At 37.3% G+C, this 18,693-nt stretch overlaps 1 protein-coding gene and 1 pseudogene across 1 annotated transcript in view; one reads left to right on the forward strand and one right to left on the reverse strand.

The window, feature by feature from the left end:
* The window catches only part of CNBD1 (cyclic nucleotide binding domain containing 1), a 405,676-nt gene that overhangs the window by 230,462 nt on the left and 156,521 nt on the right, over positions 1 to 18,693 (forward strand). The gene's annotated exons all lie outside the window — the stretch shown is intronic.
* On the reverse strand, positions 8,789 to 9,534 carry LOC102179865 (annotated as a pseudogene).

Below are 18,693 nucleotides of genomic sequence, written 5' to 3' on the forward strand. Positions count from 1 at the left end.
TTTTTGATTGGGTCGTTTATTTTTCTGGAATTGAGCTGTATAAGTTGCTTGTATATTTTTGAGATTAGTTGTTTGTCAGTTGCTTCATTTGCTATTATTTTCTCCCATTCAGAAGGCTGTCTTTTCACCTTGCTTATACTTCTGAATAACCAACAAATCACAGAAGAAATCAAAAAAGAAATCAAAATATGCATAGAAACTAATGAAAATGAAAACACAACAACCCAAAACCTGTGGGACACTATAAAAGCAGTGCTAAGAGGAAAGTTCATAGCAATACAGGCATACCTCAAGAAACAAGAAAAAAGTCAAATAAATAGCCTAACTCTACAACTAAAGCAACTAGAAAAGGAAGAGTTGGAGAACCCCAGAGTTAGTAGAAGGAAAGAAATCTTAAAAATTAGGGCAGAAATAAATGCAAAAGAAACAAAAGAGACCATAGCAAAAATCAACAAAGCCAAAAGCTGGTTCTTTGAAAGGATAAATAAAATTGACAAACCATTAGCCAGACTCATCAAGAAGCAAAGAGAGAAAAATCAAATCAATAAAATTAGAAATGAAAATGGAGAGATCACAACAGACAACACAGAAATACAAAGGATCATAAGAGACTACTATCAGCAATTGTATGCCAATAAAATGGACAACGTGGAAGAAATGGACACATTCTTAGAAAAGTACAATTTTCCAAAACTGAACCAGGAAGAAATAGAAAATCTTAACAGACCCATCACAAGCACGGAAATTGAAACTGTAATCAGAAATCTTCCAGCAAACAAAAGCCCAGGTCCAGACGGCTTCACAGCTGAATTCTACCAAAAATTTCGAGAGGAGCTAACACCTATCCTCCTCAAACTCTTCCAGAAAATTGCAGAGGAAGGTAAACTTCCAAACTCATTCTATGAGGCCACCATCACCCTAATACCAAAACCTGACAAAGATGTCACAAAAAAAGAAAACTACAGGCCAATATCACTGATGAACATAGATGCAAAAATCCTCAACAAAATTCTAGCAATCAGAATCCAACAACACATTAAAAAGATCATACACCATGACCAAGTGGGCTTTATCCCAGGGATGCAAGGATTCTTCAATATCCGCAAATCAATCAATGTAATTCACCACATTAACAAACTGAAAAATAAAAACCATATGATTATCTCAATAGATGCAGAGAAGGCCTTTGACAAAATTCAACATCCATTTATGATAAAAACTCTCCAGAAAGCAGGAATAGAAGGAACATACCTCAACATAATAAAAGCTATCTATGCATTTTCTTTATAGACTGCTTCCACATCCTGGCTACTGTCATTAGTGTTGTAATAAACATAGGAACATCTTTGAGTTAGTGGTTTCATTAGTTTTGGATAAATGCTCATAATTGACTTTGCTGGATCATATGGAGTCACTATTTTTAATCTTTTGGGGACTCTCCATACTGTTTTCTAATGATAACCCTGTATGCGAGACAGCAAAAGAGACACAGATGTATAACAGTCTTTTGGACTCTGTGGGAGAGGGAGAGGGTAGGATGATTTGGGAGAATGGCATTGAAACATGTATAATATCATATATGAAACGAATCGCCAGTCCAGGTTCGATGCATGATGCTGGATGCTTGGGGCTGGTGCACTGAGACGACCCAGAGGGATAGGACAGGGAGGGAGGTGGGATGGGGGTTCAGGGTTAGGAACACGTGTACACCTGTGGAGGATTCATGTTGATGTATGGCAAAACCAATACAATATTGTAAAGTAATTAACCTCCAATTAAAATAAATAAATTTATATTAAAAAAATTGACTGCACCATTTTACATTTCACCAACAGTGTACAATTTCTCTACATCCTCATCAAAGATTGTCATTTATTTTTTGTTGTTTTGTTTCCATAGCAGTCATCTTAACAAGTGTGAGGTGATATCTCATTATGATTTTGATTTGCATTTCTGTGATGATTAGTGATGTTGAATATCTTTATATGCATTGCCCATTTGTATGAGAAATGTCTATTTGAGTCCTCTACCCATTTGTTTTTTTTAATTGGCTCCTTTGTTTTTTTTGCTGTTAAGTTGGAGGAGTTGGTCATGTGTTTTGGATATTAATCTTTTATCAGATATATTGTTTGCAAATATTTGATCTCATTCCATAGTTTGCCTTTTCATTATGTTCACCATTCTTTGCTATGCAAAAGTTTTTTGGTTTGGTGTTATTCCACTAATCCACTTCTGCTTTTGTTGTCTATGCTTTTGGAGCATATTTCATATTCAAGGAGTCATTGTCATAAGGACAGACATATGGACCAATGTAACAGAATAGAGAACCCCAACATCAACTCAGGCATACATCACAAGTCTTCAAGAGTACACAAAGGGTAATCTCTTCAACTTATGCTGTTAGCAAAACTGGATATCCACATCCAAAAGAATGAAATTGCATATTATCTTAAAACACACACACAAATCAACTCAAAATGAAAGAGACACAGATGTGTATAATGGACTTTTGGACTCAGAGGGAGAGGGAGAGGGTGGGATGATTTGGGAGAATGACATTCTAACATGTATACTATCATGTAAGAATTGAATCACCAGTCTATGTCTGATGCAGGATACAGCATGCTTGGGGCTGGTGCATGGGGATGACCCAGAGAGATGTTATGGGGAGGGAGGTGGGAGGGGGGGTCATGTTTGGGAACGCATGTAAGAATTAAAGATTTTAAAATTAAAAAAAAATAAAAATAAAAATAAATGTAAGACCCAAAACTGTAAAACTCCTAGGAGAAACCATTCTTCCACTTGAAATATGCTTTTAGAAGGGAGCACTCTCTTCAGGTGGGGAAATATACTCTTGTTCAACAATACCTAGGGCTGGGATAGTTTTTCTGATTATAGAAAATGCTTCATTAGTAATAAAGTAATAAAAATAATAAAAAGTAATAAAATAAATTAAGAACATTTAAAAAGTAATAAAAATAAGCATAGCTTCGTTAGTAATAGAGTGCTTTAGTTATCTATTTCTTATTATCTTCACAATTTGGCAGGTAAGAACGTGCTATTTATTATCTTCCAAGAGATCCAGATATTAAATGATTTGATCTCTATTGTGTAGGTAATTGGGAGCCACTGAAGTATCTTATCAGTGAGCAGCATGGTCAGACTTCCCTTTGAAGGGTTGATGGCAGTGTAGAAGATATGCTGAAGGGGGCACACGTGGAAGTTGAGAAACCAATTAGAGAGGCAGAATCCAGGCAAGAAATGATCAGAGCTCGAACTACGCCAATGGCAGTGGCAATATGAATAAGGAGATATGGGTATGCGGTTTAGTTAGAAAGTGAATCAACAGAACTAGGAGCCAAGCGGTGCGATGTGAAAGAGAGAAAATCTAGGACAACTCACAGATTTTTGAATGGAGGCGAATTATATTTGGTTTGATGAAAGTGTACAACTTTATTTCCAGCACACTGAGCTGACATGCTTTAGAAATATTCAGGTGGAGGTGTACAGTTGTTACATTATATATATATATATATATATATATATATATATTTTTAAGTTGAGAGACATTTATAGTGCAGAAATGCATGCATAGCGGTTGTTCACATTTAGTGATATTTGAAGTGCTGGTCTCAGTCACTCTTGAGAGTGTGTGGGTAGCAGTCCCACTCAGTATCAACACTTAACCCCATTATGTGCCTAATCTGTGCCAGCACTATAGTAAGGACTTTGCACACATGGTCTCGTTTACTTCTCTTGATAGTTCTTTAAGGTGAGCACAATCACCATCATTTTACAAATGAAACTGAAGTTTCCACTTGTTTTGGCAACTAATAATTCATTTGGTTCATAATTATTTCCAGGATGGCTTAAATGTATCTGATAAAATATACTTGCAATCAGACACATACATAGATATGTCTTTGTGGTTTGTTATCGCAAATAGTTTTTGTAGGGGGTGTATATTCAAAGAATGTTGCTCAGTGATGCCTTTTGACAAATTTAATTTTAATTTTAATTGGGATTTCAGTTTGTTATGGAAATAACAGAAAATCATGGTGCTGTTATTACCTTTTCATTTCTCTATCAAAGATCAAATTCAGAAGCATTCTTTCTACAGCATTTATGAGTCAGAAACATAGTTCCCTACTAGAATTCTAGTAAAAAAGAAAAAAAAAAAAGGAAGAATACACTTATTTTCCACATGCATTTGGGGTAGGAAGTGGTCCAAGATCTAGAATTTGGTGAAAATCACCTACTTTGAAGTTTAAGGCACAGAGCTAAATGAGTTTGTGACCCCTTGTATGGTGGAGGTATTTGGATAGTCAAGTTTAGAGGAAGCCTCTGCACCCATGAGCTTTAACGGCAGACTGACCAGCAGGTGAACATTATCTTAAAAAACAGCCTACTCCTAAAAGCAAGTTAATGTAGACTTATCAGCAATTGTTTATGCACCATCTGATTTCTGAGATTTAAACTTGATTATCAATACTATTTCTTTTCTAATCAGATGTGTTTTTTTCTTAATCGTTGGTCTGTCTGGCTAACTTTGAATATTCAATAAGATTTTTTTGTGTGTGTGTACATACATATTAGATGGTAAAGAAGCCTCATGCAATGCGGGAGACCTGGGTTAGATCCCTAGATTGACAAGATCCCCCAGAGGAAGGCATAGCAACCCACTCCAATATTCTTGCCTGGAGAATCCCATGGATAGAGAAGCATGGCGGGCTATAGTCCATGGGATTGCAAAGAGTTTGATACGACTGAGTGACTAAGCATAACACATATATATATATACATTTCCATAAATCTGAAAATAGAAAATAAATATCAAGGGTGCCTAGTGGGAAAAAACAGGAAAGAAAACCCTTCACTCCAGTGGGAGAGTTGGTGTCCACTGGAATTGCAGAATGCAGGCCGAAGGTAACGGTGATAAGGTGGCCGTCTTGGCCAAAGTTAACAGACACATTGGAATCCCACATTATGACCACTCTGCTACCTGGAATAATTGACAACTGACTACATATAGAGATACACTTGATCTCTTTGTACATTCTGCAGAGTGCCGCAGACGGTGCTTTGGCTGACATGAAAGACGCTTATTGATGTTCTTCCTTTACCCTTCCCCATCTCCTTTCTCAAGTGCCTACATGCCGGGGGCTTTGCCTGGAGACTTGACTGGATTCCCAGGGCCACTCTTCCTGTTAAACAAGCTCAGGCTGGTCAGAGGGATCTCAGGATCCTTAGAGTAGAGTTTGGAATTCTGAAGACTGTATAACTGACATATTTCCATTCCTAGCACATTTGTCTATTTTTCCTTTCACTGTGCAAAACAGTTTGATTTCTTTAAGTTAAAAAAAAAATGTTTGGCATGGATAAAGAGCTGTGATTTCTCTCTTTAATACATTCATAAAGTCAGAGTAAATTGAAGTTGGCCATTCATTCTCCTTGTCAATCACATAAGCTTTGAATCACATTGATGAATTTCAGATTCACTAATTACTGCATTATATTATGATGAACATGTAATTAAACTTTTATTTTTTGGATTTTACAATTTGGTTAGCAAGGTGTAATAGGTTTTTATACAAAATGTAATGAGTTATTGTGTATCAAGTGCTTAGGATAGTGTCTGATCCTCAGAAGGTACACAGAGTATATCAAGAGTGTTATTCATTTGGCCGTAGGCTTGATCTCTCTTGGGTCAAACTGTGTGGCATAAAATATGGACTCCACACTTTAGCAGTCTGGACTTTGGATAAGTTATGTAACATCTCTCTGGTTCAATTTCCTCTTTTGCTATGAGGGGTTCATAATAAGGTCTAGGCTTTAGGTTCATGAGAAGATTAAGTAAGTAAAGCTCTTAGAATGGCTCTAGATAATACTGAACCTTCAGTAAGTATTTTTGATGAAATGGATTATATAGTATATCAAAATTACTGTCACTGTGTGGTGTTTTCAAAGGTATCGTGGGAAACTGTATGAAGCTTATGCTCAATAGCACGTTATAGCAATTATTAAGATAAATTGGGGAGCTGGAGAATCTGTCCAAAGACAGATGCCTGTTGTTACACAGTAAAGTAATAAATACTCTGGTACTATATGTAAAGACTTTTTACTCTGAGACTAGTGCATAGTCTAATTAGTTCATAGCACTGCATAACGATTGTCAGCATAATATCAATTTAAGAGTTTACATTAAATAAACTTTCTGGAGTTAAAGAGAGTGAGCAAGAACTAAAACAGAAGCATTCCTTAGCAAACACCTTCATTGTTATGCAAGTTACATTATGCAGAAAATAACATATCTCATTTCCCACACAATTTAATAGCCTGCCAGTTATCATTTAGCAGGATCAAGCTATAAATCTTTTATACAATTTAAAGAAGGCTTATGGCACTCATTACTTCTTTCACTTTTTAAAAAGTTTCTAATAATCTTTTTTCCTTTGTAGTTGACAAGGTGCTAAACTCTAAGTTTTCTAGTACAAACTGAGTGTATCATATTGCCTGGTTTCATTGGGTGTTTATTTGCATAGATTATGAAAGGTTAGTATTGAATTCCAAGTAAGCATAGAATCAGTTCTAACAGTACTTGCCGTAATCCTTTCCAGTGCATGATCCTTCAAACAATATCTTAGAATTCAAAGTGGCCTTTATTAATTTAAATGAAGTAGAAGACTAGTTTTTTTTTCTTAGATTAGTCTAAAAGCTATACTTAAAAAAAACCCCATATATATGTTTTTGGAATTTTCCTAAGATATAAAAAATGGACTGATTCAGAAATTCTTCCTCTAGCCCCTATATAAAGCAGAAGTGAAGCATTAAGTGTTGACTGATGAAACGCGGCTTGGTGCAATGGGAGACAGGGCCCTTGGCTGTGAGCATTCTGTCCTTGTGGCTCTGTGAGGCAGGAGTGGGATGGTAGCTGAAGGAATGCAAACTTCCATGTTTGCCTTCTACTTGGAGATGGGACAAATTTCTGTCATGCCTTTTAAGGTTGTGTTGCTGGATGACTATCCATTCCATCTGCCATAGGATGAAAATTGCTCTTCTAGACAGCTTCTGATGACCTCTGAAGAGCACCTTCTGCAGTTAACCCATGGCAGTTGGTCCATTTCTTCCAAGAATCATGGCTGTGCCAGAGCCACCACTAAGCTGTTTTCTAATGCATTTCTGCCTGTTGGAGCCTTCTGTGCTCAAGCAAGTGAGCTGGACCACTCTTATTACCACCAGTGATATAATAGGACTTACAAATCAACGTGAGTGCTCATACTTTTAATATGTCAGAAAAACTCTATATACATCCCAACACAAGCAACAATAAGATAATTCTTCTCCATGCCTTGGGTTCAATAGAGTAGTGTGCTAAGCAAAATATGTCAGATAGAGAAAGACAAACACTACCCAATCCATCTTATATGTGGAATACAAAGATAACACAACAAATGAAAAGTCAAAAAACAAGCTCATAGATAACAGACAACACATTAGTGGCTGCTGGAGGCAAGAGGTACGGTTGGAAGAAATGAGTGAAGGGGAATCACAAGGTTAAACAAAAAAGAAAAATCAAGACTTATTCACAAGTACATTCACAATTTAAAAAGTGTACATGTTAAAAAATACATTATAAAAAAAAGGTCAACCTAACCAGTAATTTAAAAAGGCAAATTTAAAAGTGAGATAGTAGGGGGTCTGGATCAAAATGGCAGAGTAGGACGATCCTGAGCTCATATCGTCCCAAGGACACACTGAAACTGCAACCGCATATAAAACAACCATCTCTGAGACCAACCTGAAGACTAGCAGAACAGATTTCCTACAACTGAGGATATAAAGACAAGGCCACATCTGGAGGGATAGGAGGGTCAGAGATGTGGTAGAGTCAGAATCCATACCCTAGGTGCAGAGACCCCAAAGCAGGAGGGTTTTGAAAGCTGCAGAGGTCCCCCAAGGAGCGAGACCTCTAACTGACCCCTTGCTGGGACCCTTACCTGGGGAAACTGGCACTGGGAGATGAGTCCCCATCATTCTGCCTTTGAAAATCACAGGGTGTGTATCTGGGAGAGCCTGAAAGCGGTAGGAAGCCCAGACTCTGCTCCTGATTAATACATAAACTCTCTTCAAGGCCCAGCACAGGGGCGATAGCTTGGAAAGCATTCAAATGAAGGGGAGATCCATTTGCTAATTTCAGGAAGTGAGCCAGAAAGGCAGAGATGTGGTGGGACTTTCTCCAGGAACAAAAATGCAAGCAGGCTCCATTTTTTGTTGTTTTGTTTTGATCAGTCCATCCACTTAGCTGGCCTGGTGCTGGTGGGGGCACTTTTTTTCACTCTCCATCAAGCTAACTAACACCACGTGCTTGGCCCCAGCCCAGAATTCCTCTGAGGACCACCCCACCATACCACTCACACTGGCCTCGAAAGTGACTCCCACCCCCCCTCCACCGGGCAGTCCACACTGACCAGGACCAGTGCCCCTTCCAAGTGGCTCCTGCTCCAGGAAGCCAACCTTCCTCCGCTTAGTGGGAGCCTCTGCCAGCATAAATCTCGCCGCAGAGTAGCTCCTGGCTTCTGTGAAGCCAGCCCCCGCACCAGAGGTGTTATCGGATCTTGCAGCCAGTTCAGGGGCCAGTTCTGTTTGTTAGCACACCTGTGGCAGTAGAAGCCAGGCCTGACAGACAACCATGTTGGTGGGGGGCAGTCCCCACAGCTGCACTATAGTAGTAGTTGAGGTTAAGCCTTGGAGCCAACCCCACCCATCAGCCTGCCTGAGGCAACCATAACTAAACCACAACACCCTCAGATTCAGGAAAGCCGCCACCAATAAACAGCAAATACATTGAAATCAGCCAACTACCATGTCAAAGACACAGCAGGCACCAGAGATGGCCTGGATGAAGGTCTCAGGATCAGTACAGACATTTTCCATGTGGAAGCTGACATCAATGACATCAATCCTTAGCTCTTTTGCACATTCCTAAAGAAGCCTGCTAGTTTTGACTCTGGGGCCAAATTTCACACTGAGGTGGCAGACTGCTTTGGAATCATCGGTGGCAACCCACAAAACCGACTTTTCCTTTGGGTATGCCCTGGCAACTTTTATCAACTCAACTTCACTATCAAAAGTCATCATCTGGATTCCATTATTGGCAGCATACTTAATCTGAGATACTTGCTTGTAAGAATTCACATAGATAATCCTTTCTGGAGGCTCTGTGAGACTCTGCACCAATTGTATCCCAGTCATGCTGGCACAGTCAAATCTTATTCCAGTGGAAGCTCAGGACTTCACTGCGGTTCTGCTCTCATTACACTTGACTGCATTAAAGGGGATGACCAGTGAAAGAGCTTTTAACCATTTCAATTATTTCTTTAGAATGTCTTCCCGGTCTGCCACATGGAAAGCATCCTTATCATCAAAAGAAGAAATTTCATTAATTATTTTTTTTTTTTTGGTCCAGAATGTCTTTGCAGTAAAGCCTTTGTTCAGGAAATGACAGTGAAACTGTTCACTACCAAAGTTGTTCATAGTTGCTTGATGTCATTCTGAAACACAGCAAAAAGGAAAACTGAGAGATTTTAAAGAAATTATTGCCAGCTTTTCACAAAAGCATTTCTCCAGGAATTTCGAGTCCCACTGAAGATGCATTGCCCTCAGTGCAATGGAGGGAGTGTTCTGACAAACACAGAATTCGGGGTTCACCTTAGAAGGCATGGGCACACCACGCCGGCCCCGCAGAGACGCAGGACCACAGGCTGCCCACTGCTCCATCTCTGCTCCCATCAGCTCCCCGTCCAGCCACTGGCCGCCTTGCTCCCGCCTGCAGAGGGCTGCCAGCCCAAGCTGGGGCTGCAGTGCTGGGAGAGAGGTGTCGCTGGTGGACGCTGAGGAGACTGAACATAAAGGGACTTTAGATGGACAAGAAAAAGCCATAACTGGAAACAAGAAAACAAGGAAAGAAGACTATATCACTGATAAAAGCATATACACAGGACAGGTAGTGGATCAACCATCTATAAATCAAGCATGACATTTAAAAGACGAGTAAAATCATTATACCTAAAGTAGTTATGAGATACACAAAACAAAAATGCAAAATAAGACACCAAAAGCATTAAATGATGGGGGAGGGCAGTAGAAAGCTGCTGCTTTGACAATGCACACGGATTAAATGACTATCAACTTGAAAACAGATTGCTATACACATAGGTTGTTATAAATGACCTCCATGGGAACCAGAAACCAAATCCTATAAAGATGTGCAAAAAATAAAGGAGAATAAATGTAACACTAAAGAAAGTCATCAATCACAACAGAAGAGAAAAAGAAACAGAAAGGGAGAGAGGAGAGCTACAAAACCCATCAGACCACAAAGGGCAAGCTGTAAATAATTACATTGGCTGTGCTTGGTCATGTCTGACTCTGGGACCCCATGGACTGAAACCCACCAGGCTCCTCTGTCCATGGGATTCTCCAGGCAAGAACACTGAAGTGGGTTGCTATGCCTTCCTCTAAGCGATCTTCCCGCCAGGGATTGAATCCAGGTCTTTGTATTGCAGGCAGATTCTTTACCATCTTAGCTACCCAGGGAAGCCTGAGAATACAGAAGTGGGTAGCCTCTCTCTTCTCCAGGGAAACTTCCCAACCCAGGAATTGAACTGGTGTCTCCTGCATTGCAGGCAGACTCTTTACCAGCTGAGCCCAAATAATTACATACCTATCAACAATTACTTTAGATGTAAATGGAATAAATACTCCAATCAAAAGACGTAGGGTAGATGAATGGATTAAAAAAAAATAAGTAGCTTTCGTTATTTTGAAGTGTTTTTATACTCTGTTGTTTTTACACAAATAGTGTTATAAAACTCATTTCCAAAATTGATTTTATATTTTTCTAAAATATGATACCTAAATACATAAATACATTGTTTATCATAGGTATAAACAACAGAAGGATGGAACAAGCACAGAGAACTTTATATAGTACATTTTCTTCAGCTCTAGTTTTATCAGGAAACAGTGCCCATCAACACCATCTGAAAATGAAACACATTATAAAAGGTATATGGATATTCTCCATGACTTCATTTGTAGCAGAGTGACTTTTATCATGAGGGTCAAAATTGACTATGTTCTTGAATTACCAATATATTCTTCTGGAACAATGTTGTTAACAACTTAAAGCAGTAGTCATGCTGTTTTTAAATTATTAACAAATGTATATTTTATGCAATAGTCAATTTTTACTTAAATCACTTCAAGTCAGAATATAAATCTGGAAAGGAATCTCTGCAGAGTAGAATTAGTAAGACGTTGAGTCAAACAACTAAGTTATGGGAAGACTCCTAAACTAGATGAGGCTTCATTTAAAGTTTTCTCCAAGCAGAAATTTTTAACCAGAGACAAGGTCTTATGACAATGACAAAATCCAGAATGTACTATAATGGAGATCAATATTTGATGATTGAACTACGTGGTATATTTCCTTAATTCAAGCATCTTGTTTCTAGGAACTGGTTTAGCTGCTCTAACAAAGAGATCCTAAAATACAGTGAATTACATAATCTAAGCTTTATTTTATTTGCTTGTGTAACAGACTAGAGAAGTTTAGGCTGGCAGGAGCCTCAGCTTCAGCAAGATATTCAGGAGCTAAATTTGCTTTCATCATGTTACTTGCCATCGCACATATATATAACCCTCCATATATATCTGCAGGGAGAAACGTAAGAGTGGAAGGGGAGGGAGAACAGTTTCCCCTTTGTGTATGTAATCAGGAATTATCCACATCACCTTCTTTCACTATACTTTGGCAAGAGTTTACGCTTGTAGACACAGTCAGTTACAAGGGAGGCAGCTGTCGCACACCTAAAACTTGCAAGGATTTCTATTACAAAAGGTAGAAGGGCAGGCTGATAGTGACAATCTGCAATCACCCGTGTGCTTTTTCATGACAGTATACAGTAGAAGGGCATCAAAAAGGACTCGTTACATGACAAAATACACATGAGCTGCTTAAAGGAAAACTTGGAGAATATTGAGCCAACTAATAATTGAATGCACATAAAAGCAGTCTAGAATTCCAAAAACAATAAAAATAGAGAATTTAAAAAATGTTTAGAAACACTTTATTGAAGAACTGGAAATCCTAAATCAGTTTCTACAGCCCTGAGTGTGACTTATTCAGACAATGTGTTGTATTCAGGTATGCCTTACCAAGTAACTTGGCAAATCTAACTACATATCCACTTTCAAGTACAGAAAAATATTTAAAAAATCATATTATTGACACAATAACACTTTCATTAGTTTATCCAGAACATTGTAAAGCTCTGGAATACAAAATTTAAAGGCCAAAATATAATGAAAGCATTTTGTGTCTGTGTGTGCCCAGTCACTCAGTCATGTCTAACTCTTTGCAACTCATGGACTATAGCCTGCCAGGCTCCACTGTCCATGGAAATTTCCACTCAAAAATACTGCAGTTGGTTGCCATATTTTTCTCCAGGGAATCCTTCTGACCCAGGGACCAAACATGCATCTTTTGTGTCTCCTACATTGGCAGGAGGGTTCTTTAGAACTAGCACCACCTGGGGAGCCACAGAGCAGCATTTTATTAGATTACAAAACAGTTTCATACTTAGGTCTTGGTGTCGAAGTGTTGCTCTGTAAAAGGTTTCTTTATGGAGTTAATTCAGATATGCTGAGTGTTCAAACATATTGCAGGGTCTTTCTACAACAAAATATTAGACATTCCCCCCTCTTTTATTTTATTTTTTTGACCTACAACATTATGTTAGTTTGTGTACAAAACATAGTGGTTTTATATCCACATGCATCTAAAAACGGGAATTCCCAGGTGGCCCTAGTTCTAAAGAAGACACCTGCATGTGCAGGAGACATAAGAGCCACAGGTTCAATCGCTGGGTCGGGAGGATCCTCTGGAGAAGGAAATGACAACCTTTCCAGTATTCTTGCCCAGGGAATCCCATGGACAGAGGAGCCTAGAGGGCTGCAGTCCACAGGGTCACAAAGAGACACAACTGAAGTGACTTTAGCACATAAAATGATCATCGTGATGAGCCTAGTCGTCTGTCACTACACAAAGATGTTACATAATTATTGACTATATTCTCCACACTCTACATTTTGTACCCATGGCTTATTTATGTTGTGACAAAGATTGTACCTCTTAATCTCCCTCGCAGATGGATTTCTCTCCTTCCCATTCTGATCTCTCTTGACAACCACCTGTTTCTTCTGCGTATCTATGACTTTGTTTCTGTTTGGTTAGGTTTATTCCCTTGTGTTGTCTTTTAGGTTCCACATAAAAGTGAAATCACACAAGATTTGCTTTTCTTTGACATTTCACTTAGGTCAGTATCTTCTAGGTGCATTCATATTGTCACAAATGGCAGGATTTCATTTTTTATGGGTAAGTAATGTTCCATTGCTTGTTTACGTGGACTGTTATAGTCCATGGGATCACGGAGTCAGACATGACTGAGTGATTTTCACTCCACTTCATATAAATATTTACACACACACACGTATAGAAATAGGATTTCAAAAAATTTTTGAAAAATTTACTTCTGCTTCACTAACTACACTAAAATCTTTGACTGTGTGGATCACAACAAACTGTGGAAAATTCTTAAAGAGATGGGAATACCAGACCACCTTACATGTCTCCTGAGAAACCTGTATACAGGTCTAGAAGCAACAGTTAGAACTGGACATGGAATAATGGATTAGTTCAAAATTGGGAAAGGAGTACATCAAGGCTATATGTAGTCATCCTGATTATTTAAATGCAAAGTACATCATGCAAAATGTCAGACTGGATGAATCACAAGCCAAAATCAGGGTTGCCAGAAGTACCAACAACTTCAGATATGTAGATGACAACACTTTAATGGCAGAAAGTGAAGAAGAGCTGAAGAGCCTCTTGATGAAAGTGAAAAAGGAGAGTTTTAACTGGCTTAAAACTCAGTATTCAGAAAACTAAGATCATGGCATCTGGTCTACCAAGGTCCACATAGTCAAAGCTATCGTTCTTTCAGCCGTCATGTATGGATGTGAGATTTAGACCATAAAGAAGGCTGAAAGCCAAAGAACTGATGCTTTCACACTGTGGTGCTGGAGACGATTCTTGAGATTCCCTTAGGCAGCAAGGAGATCCAACCAGTCCCTCCTAAAGGAAATCAAAGCTAAATATTCATTGAAAGAACTGTTGCTGAAGCTGAAGATCCAAACTTTGGCCATCTGCTGTGAAGAGCTGACTCACTGGAGAAGACTGTGATGCTGGGAAAGATTGAAGGCGGGAGGAAAAGGGGACGACAGAGGATGAGACGATTGGATGGCATCACCAACTGAATGGACATGGGTTTGAGCAAGCTCCAGAGATAGTGAAGGACAGGGAACCCTGGTGTGATGTAGTCCATGGGGTGGCAGAGTCAGACATGACTTTGCAACTGAAGGACAACAACAACAATATAAATATCCCACATCTTCTTTATCTATTCATTTATTGAAGGACTAGGTTGTTTATATGTCTTGCAAAAAGTGCTGCAGTGAACACAGAGATGGATATATCTTTTTAATTAGTGTTTTCATTTTCTTCAGATAAATACCCAGAAGTGGAATTTTTGGATTAGATTGTAATTTATTTTTAAAATTTTGAGGATACTTCATACTGCTTTCCATAGTGGCTACACCAATTTACATCCCCACTAAGAGGGATATAAACATATTTATTCAGGAATAGGATTTTTTTCTGAGTCTAAGCTTAAGTAGATAAGCTAAAGTAGATATTCCATAATAGGAAATAAGCCAAGAAAAAACATACACTTACCACGGGAATATTAAAAAAATCCTTAAACATTGACCCACACTGTAGAAACTCAATGAATATTTTAAATTAATTTTTAATGCTTAATATTGTTCAGTATGCTAAAGTTGCAAGGAAATTTAAAAATTATTTAGAAGAATTTGAGTAATCAAAATGATATAGTTAAGTTGCAGGTCTGGAAATTAAAACTTTCTGATTTCTCATAATTTTAAATTTCTCAAATTTTAATCTTGACTCAGAAGTCCCACAGTTTTAAGACTCTGTGGACAATTTTCACTGCAACTTCAATATTAATGTTTAATAAAAACAACCCACATTTCTATCAAATTTCTTGTTATTTTTCTGCATAAGTTATTACTTACCCCAGACAGGTTGCAAACCTAAGAATCATTCTGAAATCCTGTTTCCTAGCATGCAAAACTAAAAATTTATCTAAATCCTGTCTGGCTTTTCTTAGCAGTATTGTTTCTTATTTATGCACATTCAGCTAGTTTCTTTGCTATTATGTATGATATAATTATTGTAAACAAATTCATAACCACACTTTTATTTCCTAACTATAACTTTCTGCAAGTGAAATTTCTAAGTCAAAGGTTATAAACTTGTAAAATGAAATAAATTTTTAGCCATTGAGAGATTACATAAAGAAATTAATGTGACCTTTCTTTGTGTTCTTCATCCAGGTATTGAACTCTCTTTTTTGACATCTCCTACTTAGCATACTCAAAATAGAACTCTCTGTTTTTACTGCCCACCTGCCTCACTGTCAATGACTCTAAAGCTATTTTCCATTTCCTTCTCTCACCATACGTCAGATCAAGATTCACTAAAGTGACAAATGTAAGCATTATATTTAATAATTTCTGTCCATTTTACACCACCTGTTGATAAGTCTTTTTAGGTTTGTCTCCAAAATACATCTTGATTTTGTCTGCTTCATTCCATTCACACTGACATCAGTCTCTGATCAGCTTGCCACCTGGATATTGGGATAGCCTCCTTTGTAGATTCTTGGACTCTGCTACTTCTGTTATACACACAGCTGCTAGAATGCTCTTTCAAAACACAAACTGAACTGCAATGGCTCTTCAGTTGAATCTGTTTACTGATGTACCATTTCTCTTCTAATAAAATCTAAACTAAAAACCAAACAAAACAATACAAAGAAAACTAAACTTAACAAGTCCACAAGTGACGTGGGGGACCTGGTCCTGCCCATTCTTCTGAAAGTCAGCTCTTCTCATTCTTCTTTGGTGCTCCAATCACTGGTCAGCTTCTCTTCTCTTCCTCAGGATTTCTGATCTTTGCACATGTGGTTCTTTCTTCTCTCTCTCTTTTTTTTTAAATTAGTGTGTGGTTGCTTTACAATGTTGTGTTAGTTTCTGCCGGACAAGAGAAGCAGCTATATGTATATATGTATTCCCTCCCTCTTGGTTCTCCCTCCCCAAAATCCTTCTTAGTAAGAAAAAATAAAGATTTAATGCATTGTTATATACTCTGTTGAAAGAGGAAAAATGCATTTTGTTGGGGGGTGGGGTATGCAGGGCTTCCAACACTGGTTGTTCACTGAAAACTTCTCTCAGAGTCGAATATTTAAGAGTAGACAGAAATATAAGGAAGAGCCAGCCATAAGTTTTTGTGACAAGAATGGTTGGAAAATAAGCTTATTTCCATTTGTGCAGTTCTTTCCCAAATATTCTTGTTGCAAAAATTTATGGGTGGCTCCTCCTCATACTTCTGTTTACCCTTAAATATTCTTCTCTGAGCGAAGTTTCCCGTGGACAGCCAGTGTCAGGATCTCTGCGTCTCCATCACACACACACACACACACACACACACACACACACACACACACACACAATTTTTCCCTTTTCAACAGAGTATATAATTATGTATTTAATGTTTATGTTTTATTACTAAGAGAATCACAGCCCATGCTCAGTCTATCATTTTAAACAAAATCTGTAAAATCATTTTCTGAAGCTTAAATTCAGTAGCTGTTATGTGATCTTATAAAATATTTTGAATTTTTGGTAGCAGAAATAATGCATGCTCTTTGTGAAAAAATTCAGTATTATTTGGAAACATTATCATAAAACATATTTACCTTAAATCCCACAACTTTGATATTATCACCATTAACATTTCTGTGACCATTCATTCAAGTATGTCTTTAATATCATATTCAAACATAATTATGCTTTATAAAGTGAAATCAAAACATACATGCTTTGTATGGACATTTATTGTAAACTGTCATTTAGAAATTTGGCTTCTTTCTACCTTTTCTCCTTAAATATGATTTTTAAAAAATATCAACACATTGCTGTATAGATATGTATATGATCAGCAAGATTTATTATTATTTTATAATATTGGGATATTATTGATGCACTTTGGATTGCTTTTCTCAATTACCTTCTACATCATGAGAATGTTGCCAAATTTATGATTATAGAGTTAATGTGTAATGTATCTCTAGTACTTCTAACAGCAATCTCCCAGTTGAGAGGCATATTCTATGAACTAGGCTGCAGTAATCATTCTTGTGATATTGCTTAAGGGTGAAGTTAGAGTTTAGATTTGGAAGTCTGAATTAAGAACTCAGTAGCCTTATATGTCTGGTGTACTATAACATGCATTTTTCATTTTTGAGGAAGATTATTTCAATTTATAGTTACAGCTTTTCAGTCTTTTTTTTTTTTTTTTTTGGTGATACTCATCAATGTACCTGGAGACAGGGCTGGGATTCAGAGGAGGTGCCAGAGTATGTGCCAAAAATCTCAGTAGTCAAGATAAAATATTTTTAATGCAAACATTTTAAAAAATAAAAACAAATGCAAAAAACTATGATGAACAAAATATTAGAATTTTAAACAGATGTGTTTTCTTGATTTGTTTTATGATTCTGCATTTTTATTCAATGACAAGTACTGTTATTTTCCATCTGCTCGCTGTTTCTGAACCACTGGGTGGTCGGGTCCCTACTAGGTGGATTTATGAAGGTTGACAATGGTGTGTGAACAGATTAGGCAATGCAGGGTTTTATACTCACTCATGGGTTTTATTATATACCTTTTTTATTAACATTTTCCACTTGGTTCAAAATATGGGAAGTATTTTGGTAAGTCTACATACAAGGGGCATTTTTTTTTTTTTTGCTTCTGTTTCCAAGTTAGCTCCACATGACAGTGCTAGATGAAAATATTGTGATTTACTCACCTAGAAAATATGATTATATTTCTTTATTATGTTCCCTTAGTCTTCAATTATTTGAATATCTAGTTCAGTAATAAGCTTAATTAAATCATGCTTGCACTGAATTCAGTCTGTCAAGGATTAAGTCAGTTTGTTAACTTAGGTTAAAATTTACTTTTTTATAATTCTTGCATTAATATTGACTGACTTTTCAGTTTTAAATGAATATTTGCAGTACAAAATACAGCAGATATTACTGGTTTCTTCTTCTTATTGTTGCATTCCTAAATTATGAAAAATAAAGATAACCATAAGCAATAGTCAATTTTAAAAAGTGTTATTTCTCTATTTCCATGTAGAATGGCAGGGCAGAGGAAAATGATATCTGGCTTAAGCTGTATCTGACACCGACACTATCAGTGTTACCTTGAAATCTGAGGCTACTCATGTTCATTCAATAATAAGAAAACCGACTATTTGAATTTACAGTGCTGTTACTATATTACATGAAGCAGTATAAGTGAAACTGCTTTGAAAATGTAAAAATGTTATTCAAATTATTCTTGAATGCTATTAATTATGCTATTCTTGAATGCTAATAATTATTCAAATGCTATTATAATTATTCTTATTATATGCAT

Source organism: Capra hircus, chromosome 14, assembly GCF_001704415.2.
Source record: "Capra hircus breed San Clemente chromosome 14, ASM170441v1, whole genome shotgun sequence".
NCBI classification, from domain to species: domain Eukaryota; kingdom Metazoa; phylum Chordata; class Mammalia; order Artiodactyla; family Bovidae; genus Capra; species Capra hircus.